We start from the raw sequence: 9,348 nt of genomic DNA on the forward strand, positions 1-9,348 counted from the left end.
CTCAAGTGCTCACATGAGACTTTTTTGAATCCCAACAACTCAAAATGGGGGACAATATTCAAAAGTAGTTGGTTTTTTTGTGCAATTGTCTAGTTAAATGTTAACTACAGTGAGCTCAAACCTATCTAGCTTTTGAACAATGGACCAAAAAAGTGAGTTACCTTGCATGACATAAGCACTTACAATCCCCACACGCATAAAGAATTCTTTCTCAATACTCATTTAATCACAAATATGTGCTATCTCTGTACCCTCTTTACTAAGCAAATTGTTACAACTCTTGTGGGGTTACCTCACTCATCTTTCCATGTGCAAACCTATTTCATAACTTGTGAGCCAATTCAACCATCAATTATCTCTCTTCACCATTACCTTGGTCAATGGTGGTTTACTCCACTCATCATTCAATATAAAAACTTCAAATGTTATTCTCATGTCATTAACCATGATGCCACAAATAAATCATAATCAAATAATCAACCTTTTGGCTACAGTTTTGCACTTCTAAAAATTTCACCAACCAATATCAATAGCTTTTTGTGAAGGTGTTCTCATCACTAGAGATATGCTCTACAACTTGGAACATGTCCTTATGAAAACTTCCCTACACAAACAAAGCTTGAATGAATACTACTCGTGAGCTTTAAAACACTCTTGGAACCCAAGCCCATTGCCCACAAATTGTCCTTGCTAATTAGCATGCCACCTAGCACAAAGCATTACAATCATTAAGGGACATGACATATGCAAGTTAGATTGACCCATGTGAGTCTAAGTAATCAAATACAATGCTGCATGGATAGATCACCAAAACTTAACTCCACGATCCATGGAACTTTACAAATTTAAGGAGATACTCCCAAAAGGGGGAGTGCTCCCTTTAGTACACCAAGTTATGGCTATGTAGTTGATGGGCCTTTGTTGAGGTGTGTTTGGCTTTTTAGAAGCCAATATTTCCCTCTCTTCATCTCACAACTATTGTACTTGAGTCCATCGTAGCCATGAGTTGCACATGGACCATATCTGTTCATATATAACTTGCTAAACACACTCAAGTCTATTGACCTACACATGCCATTGATATAATGGTACCTAACTTTGTGTTGAATACTCATGAAAAATCCTTCCCTTATAAGAATGTGATGGATATGGAGCCTCATCTTAAGGCCCATGAAAATGGCCCACAACTTGCTTGCACAGACTCATGTTCTTAGATGGCTTCTTCTTTAATTGTTCTTCAATTCAATTGGTTCTTAAAACTAGATTGACTTAAACCCCCCCCATTCATTGTGAGATGGTGATAAACCACTTTCAAAGTACCCATGATTGATTGGTTCACGATAAATAAATTCAATGCATTGACACCTTCTAAGAAAAACATAACAAAATGATTATTTTGTATTTCGAAGAGATGGCATGATGTGTATGAGGCTATGCTAAGAATCTCATAAACATTGTAGCTTTTTACAAACAAGCTCCCTAGCTCACCGATGGATGCCATCAAATTGGCTTATTTGATTCTTATGTGCTCAAATATTGGTGGGATGTGTGTATCAATTGACAACCTATTTGGGATCCATGATGTGCCTAGCCCCCATTATCCTTGTACTTGAAAATAGTTTGTAACATTACTTTCATTGTGATGTTACTTTGTATTAAGAATTCTATAAGAACTCTACTAAATAAGCCCTCTTTGACCTATACACTACTAGGCTAAAACAAACATAGATTGTATAATCCTTAGTTTATGAGTGGCCCTCAATGCAATGAATGTTGACTTGAGATGACTAATGAATTTCCTACTTGACTCGAGGAAGATGCCCTCTTCAACTATACTAAATTTTAAAGTCAATGCTTCTTAGGGTGATTGCAAGACATGTTAGATGGAGTGTGCTTTTAATCTTAGTGCACTCCAATACCAAAATAGATACATAGTAGGGCACACTCCCAAAGTGCATCCATTATAAGTTCATAAGGCTTATGGCAAAGTATACATATGCATTGAAAAATGAGGAACAACTAGTTTACAATATGTTTAGGGCGGCATGCATATAGAAAGAAGTTGAATATGGGGCTAAAACAAACAACTAGCACCAATATTGATCTTATTGCTACAAAATTAATCTTGGTTATGAGCATGAGGAAACAAGTACAAAATTTTTAAAGCTAGATTACACAATTTCTTAAAGCTAAAATACATAACTAGTCATAGACTGATGTTATGGATGGGAAGAAGAACTAATGTGATGTTCAAAATTCACATATGCTTATTAGTAACTAAAAGTGATAGGGGTGGTATGCAAGCATATGTAATGAAAATCATAAGAACAAGCTAGCACCTTACATAAAGAAGTTTCTCATTTTTCTTGAAATGAAATAAGGCTTAAGTTGAGGGAAAATGACAATTCTCGGTGATCCCATGATGTAAAGCAAATTACAACATGAATTGATCCAATCCCTTAATCTAGAAAGGAAAAATAGACATTTCTCAACAATTTCAACTTTTGCATGTCATGCAAATAACCAAATATCTTATAAAACCACACATGTGCCTAAATGCACAATCTTAATATTGGTGGCTTTTGGCTTTTCTATGATCTGTAATTATAGTTGCAAATTTGGGAAACTTTGAAATAGAACATGGCATAAAGGAATCCAACAAGCATATTGGATTATACTAGTGAAACATGAGAGGATATGAATTTTGAGGTGCAACTAATGGCTTCTTTGCTCACCTTACCTAATTGTTGACAAGCTAGGAGAGGCCCCTAACATGCTATGCCCAACTAATTCCCCACAAGTTGATCCATAGCTCCTTGATTTGCAAACATCATTCCCTCATCCTACAACTTGATCCACAATGCATCAAAAGGTACCAAGTTTACTTTTCCCATTCCACATATTTCATTTTGCGACCATGTGATCTACAAACTATATCCCTTCTTGTGTAGATACCAAGGACCCATGACAAGAGTGGCAAAAGGAGAATCATCTATCAAAAAGGGAAACAATTATCAAGCCCCTACTTCCAAAATTTTATAGAAAATTCATCTATGTACTTGCAATATAATTGAATTTTGTGAGAGATGGGCTCATTCTCCATGCAAATTGTAGTATTCTTGTTGGTAGACATTTAGGCGTTTCAATATTTGGACAAGTTAAATAGGGTTTGAAGCATATAATTGTTATATGAAAAAGGGCCAACTAAAGAGCCTCAAGACATGATAAGGTTCCCAACTAAAAGGGAAAATCGTAAAATGGATGCCCATGTGTAAAGTTGCAAATTTGAATGGAAGCCCATTCTAGTGTGTGAAAATTTGTGTTCAAATATCTCTTGCAGCTTGTTTGCTATTGAGAGGGAGCATTGGAGAGGGAGTGAGTGTGAGCTTGAGAGTGTGAGGGATGAGAGGTGAAGCATTCCAATGATTTTTTCGTCCTCATGTGCGTGAGCTTGAGAGTGTGAGAGACAAGAGGTGAACTACTCCAATATGATTCAATTATCCTCTAATACCTGATGTGGAACCCTAAGACTTTGGATCCCTCCTAAGCCATAGCCCACACCACCACACTCCTCAAAAGAACCATTAGTAGATTAGGACATTAGGTACTTTTGTGGGAGCCTCGCCAACTTGCACAACTATATTGTACTAGGGTTGGAATAACTTGAGACACAATCTTGCACTAGGGTTGGAATAACTCCATAGTCAAGAAATATAAGGAACCACCTGTGAGTGAGCTAAAGTGAGTTTTGAATATGAAAATTTGACTATGCATGTCACTACTAATTGCAAAAAGGGAAAGTTTGCTTGAGCATAGAGACACAATTAGGGTCAAATTGAGTGTTTGATTTCAATTATTATTGATTGAAATAGTAATAAATTGAAGGGAACCACTCAAGGAGCACACAAGGCTAGATTAAGTCATGAAGGACTCAATTTTGCAAGTACATGCACTTGCAAAATAAACAAAGAATTGATGTTACAAAACGTGGTTTGAGCAAGAAGATGAGAATAGAATACAGAGGAAAAAGAAAAACAATTATGAAACCATGATAACATGGAAAGCTTGGTTGTATTGATAGTTGAGCCAAGTACATTGTTTTATAGCTTTTTAGCTCTTAGGCCACACTTTTGACTTTGCTTATGGGATACAATGCTTTGTCATACATTGTTTGAGCCTTCTTTAGCATTGCCTCTAGCACTTTCTACCACCCCCCCCCCCCCCCCCCCCCCCCCCCCCCCCCAACCAAATGCCTACAAGGCCTTTTATGCATGTACCATCAAAAAAGTATATAGGCAATTTATAAAAGACTTTCAAAACCTTGTTCAATAGATGATGATTCTTGTATAAGGTTGGATTTTTTATTCCAACAATCTTTCCCAGTGTGTCTAAATTTGTTGCAATTTTTGCACTTTGTTTTCCCGTTGTTCCAATTGTCTTGTTTCTTGTGTCTAGCTTCCCGGCATGTCCTATAAATAATATTAAAAGATCCTTTGCTATAGACTGCAAATACTATGGGGCTCGATGTAGTCTTTTGGGTCCTCTCTTTGAGTTTACTTTTTTGCTCATAAAGAGCAGCTTTTTGCTAAGTTAGCTTTTTATCTTGCACATTTCTCAAGGTTACTACCTCTTGCTCATATCCTTTGTTAAGTTTATCCACACTATTAAGTAGCACAACAATGGCTTCATCTTCTTTGATATCTTTATATAATAGCATACACTTGTACCTTGAAGCTTTTAAATTTATTTCTAATTGAAGTCAAGGAGTCATATTTGTTTAAATCCAACCTAAAAAACTCCATTAAGAGATCTATCGTTGAGTTATTTTCTTGCAAGCTAAAGGTTTTCTCCAACTCATCCTAGGCATCTTTTCCATTTTTAATCCTTGGTATGTGACAAAGAACATCATTTAGCAATCTCCATGCTATTATCCCAAGTGCTTTATTATTATTTTTCCTCCAAGCTAGATCATCATGAGACTTGAGTTCTCCAAATATTTCCCAAAGATATTTTTGCATTAGGTGATACATGGTTTTCATCTTTGTAATGGGAGCTCACGCTCAACTGCCAAGACCCACGGACCACTTATTCTTTCAAGTGTTTCAAGCGAGCACAAAAGGCTATCTCTCACCTAGCCGGCGTGCCTTTGATCCTACAAGGGTGTAGCGAGCTTACCTTAATGCCCGATTGAGTACCCTCCTCCCTCGTGCACACCGGTAGCTCCACGATTCGTGATGCGAGCTCAAGCAACCTCAATCCCTCTCCTTCAAGCTCCATCCTCCATAGCTGCATGAGACAAGAAAAGAGAAGAGGAGAAGGGAAGAAGAAGAGAGGAGATGATGGAGAGCTTTTTCTCCAAGATCCCTCACCCTCACACACTCACTCCCTCACACTCTCACACTCCCTCTCTCCCTCACTCAAGCACAAGTAAGAAGGCAAGAAGAAGAAGAAGAAGAAGAAGAAGAAGAGCTATTGCCACACATCAAAGAATGAGCTTCTCATTCACTTTTTGAGTTTATATACAAAACCATAATCCCTTTTGGGCTCATCCCCTTTTTTACATGGCCGGCCATGGCCTAGGCCATCTTTCCTATTGTCCTTCTATCTTCTTAGCTTCCTTTCTACCGCCCGTCTACCCTTACAATTGCATGAGGGAGCCTAGCGCTCTTTTACAAAAGTTTCAGGGGCGCCTTGCATTTAAAAATGTGATTTTGCCTTTGACTTAGCTTTTGAGGTTGCCTTGCACTTTCGGCCATTTCCCTTCCTGCTTCTTTCATTGTGCCCAATTTCCTTTTAGGCCGTCTCTTTCAGCTCCTGACTTGCGCTTTTCCACTTTTTCTTGTGCTAAGGTTAACATTATCCCCCTCCTAGTTGAGTGATAGTCCCATGGCACTGATGGGAAGTAGTTGGAAGGTGGAATGGGTGTAGCGAGATGGCTTTTTGAGTTTGTATGCAAGCCCTTGCTAAGGATGGTGTTGGACGGATCTGCCCTTGAAATTGAAGATGAAGTTGGGGTGGCCTCCCTGACGGTCACAGTGGGTGGATCGGTCCTTTAAAATTTAAGATGGTGTTGGACAGATCCCCCTTGGAGAATGGCGGGTGGGTAGATCTCTCTTTGAAATTGATGATGGTGTTGGACGGATCCCTCCTCTCACCCTCCGAGGTCGATATGAGGCGATCTTAATCTGGCTTTTCCCTATTTCCTTCAAGTTGCCTTATCCCTTCACCTATATCTGTTTAGACTTTACCACTTGCACATGAGGGAACCTGCCGCTCTTATAAAATTCATTGCGCCCCACACTTTCCTTGCAAGAGCCCTCGGAAGTTCTCCATCATCCTTGAGAGAGCCTTGCTACAACATTCGGTGCTTCCCCATGTTCTTTTGGAGCACCTTGCTGGAATGTTTGGTGCTCTCCTTCGTCCTTGTTGAGAGCACCTTGCTAGAATATTCAATGCTTTCCTTCGTCCTTGAGAGCACCTTGCTTTCTCCTTTCACTTTCCTACTTGGGCAAAATGAGATTTTTCATTCACTTTTTGACTTGGGTTTGGTCCTCCTTCGATTTTTTTCGACTGCATGGTGACATGTCGTGTAACATTACCCCCTCCTACACGAGTGCTAGTTCCATGTTGCTTGCAGTTTTGAGCTTATGAAGATTTGGTGATTTAAAAGGTGGTCATGTGAGTTGATGATGATGGGGTCTCGTGGAGATTGGTCCTGGGAAGAAATTGAGCTACTGGTTGAGGTGGTGGAGGTTGAGAGTGAATTGAGTGGATGATGGGGCCTTTAAAGTTTGTGTGTTGCAACATTTGTATTTTTGGGAAAAGAAAAGAAGGTGCACTACCTGGGGGTGTGTTTACCTCATTGTGTGGTGCATTGTGCTTGTGCTAGTGGAATTAGGAGTTGGGTGCCTGGGTGTTATCCCACACTACTTGTGGACCTAGTTCGTACATAAGGGTGGTGCAGTGAGTGTGGTTTAGGGAGACATTTCTAACCGTAGGCGTGGTTGACCTACCTAGGTATGTCCTGCTCTTAATGTGCCCTAAGCGTGATGTGGGGAATCAAAATGAGCTAGGGGGTTAGGGATGGAGCTAGCTGCGAGACGACTGAAGCCACCAGACATTTCTAACTTAAGGACCCCTAGATACAATGATAGTGACCTACATGCGGCGCATTTCCCTCGTGATTTTTTTTTTTGCACCATTGATCTAGCCATTGCACAGGTATCTTTGCTGACATTGAGGTAAAAAAAGAATGGTGGGAGAGGCGACATTCATGCGAAGTAGGGTCTTATCTTAAAAACCTTCTACTAAGGAGCCGCATCTTGCTACCCCCTTTCAAAACTTGGCCATGTGTCTATAGTCCGGCCTTTGCCTCTCTTCTCCCCTGTACTTTAGTGGCTTTGCTTCTTTGGGCCCTGCAATTTGTGGTTGGACATGCAGCCCATGTCTTAGAGCCTTGCGGGTAATCTCCAGCTTTCTCCTTAATGACTTAATGGCCTTCTCTACCTCAAATTGCGTGGCATCCAAGAGAGTGTGGAGGAAAGCGCGTTGTTGGGCTTCCAAAGTCGCTTGTGTGGCCTCTGCCCTGCTCTCTACTAACACCATGTTGCCTTCTGCAAGGGCTAGCCAATGCACTAAGTCTCTCACCCTTTCTTCACTCCTGTTCACCCTTTCATATGCTTTTTTCTGCATTTCTTCCAAGCTTTTGTTGTGCCTGCAAGCTAACACCCTTAGCCTCCTCTCCTATTCCTTGATTTCTCTTTCCAAGTGTTGTTGCTCTCCAAGCTCCAATGCCATCTTTTTTTATAGATTTTCTATGTACTTTTGGTGCCGTCGATTTCTCTCTTTTTCTATCATTGCTAGCTGCTCTGCAGCATTTTGGATCTTTTCATTTTCCTTTTGTAGGTCTTTATACAACACTACCAGCTCATCGTAATGGCGTTGTAGGCTCATGAGGCTGTGCATTTCTACTGTAAGCTTTGTTTGCCACCTCTCTTCTTCTCCTCCCTTGGCCTTGAGCTTCTCTTTGAGCTCCTTGATCTCTTTTCGATGCATGGCCACTTGACGCATTCTTTCTAATTGAGAAGCTATCATCATCTCCCTTTTAGCCTCGAGCTCAGTGTGACGGCTATTTTCTTGTCTTCTTTTGCCTACTCCAGTTTGTTGTGATAGGAGTTTCTGCACATAGTCGTCGTAGTTTGTAAAACAGTGGAAGTGCGGTGGGGGTCATGGTCGTAGATGCTTCTATTTTGTGCATTTTGGGGTCCTGTCTAGACTCTGCATTTGCAACAACTGATCTTTTAGCTCCAGTCACAGGGGTTCCTCCACTTGTGTCATGAGTTGTCTCTTTATTGACCAGAAACTGCACCCAGGCCACAAGATTGTTGGCATCCGTCGTGGTAGAGAAGCCTTGGGTAGTTATAGTGACTAGGGTGGCGGGAAATAGGATGGGTGGATGGGGTTGATTAGAATCCTACCCTTACCCTCAGTTATTGGGGGAGGTAGGCTTTTGGTGCTTTGGAGCTGGTGCTTGGACCTTCGCATGTGGGTGGACTCATGGCAACCAACTCTTCTTCCCTTGAAGGATGCTCCACTAAGAGGCGGATGGCGAGGGCTATGTCTTCTTCTTCCTTCCTCCTTAACTCCTCGGCCTCCTGCTCTACTTTCCTCCTCCTTTCCTCTTTGGCATTTCTGGATTCCTCCTTTATTCTTTTCGTCCCCTCCTTCTCTCTTCTTTTTCTTCATTTTTTGGCACTTTTGGACTCCCTTTGGGCTTTTGTTAGATGTACTTTTTCTTTCTCTTGTTCTCGTATTCGGTCTTCTTCTATGGAGTCTTTTTCTTTGATTTCTTGGCCGCTTCTCGGCTAGAGGGTGCTTGTTGCTCTCCTCCCTCATCACTCATTGTTCTTGCATTGGATTGTTCTCATTCCTGGTAGGGAGGTAGCATGTCACATGTTTCATCAACTCCTTCTCTTTCTCCCTATCCTTCCCCCAAGGCTTCCCTGAGATGATAGCAATTAAGACCCCACCAAACCCGATGGTTGAGATCTTTGAGGATGATGCCTTAGAATTAGGGGACTCTCCTCCTGTGGGTCTTCCTCCTGTTGCCAATGCCTTTGCTGAAGACTCAATGGTCTTTTGCATGACCCATTCTGATTTACTTCATGTAGAGATCTGGCGGCGATGCTCTCCAGCATAGGCACATTGATCTGGCTCATTATCGAGTTGTACCTTTGGCTAGAGAGAATAGTGCATGCACCATTTTGGCCTGCAGTTGGATTTCTAGATCAGGAATATCAACCAAGCTAATATCCTCATTAGTGTGGACCATCACTTTGGCTAGGCCCA

This window comes from Lygodium microphyllum, chromosome 22 (assembly GCF_053477565.2).
Source record: "Lygodium microphyllum isolate KBCC chromosome 22, Lygodium_microphyllum_v1.1.10, whole genome shotgun sequence".
In the NCBI taxonomy this organism is placed as follows: domain Eukaryota; kingdom Viridiplantae; phylum Streptophyta; class Polypodiopsida; order Schizaeales; family Lygodiaceae; genus Lygodium; species Lygodium microphyllum.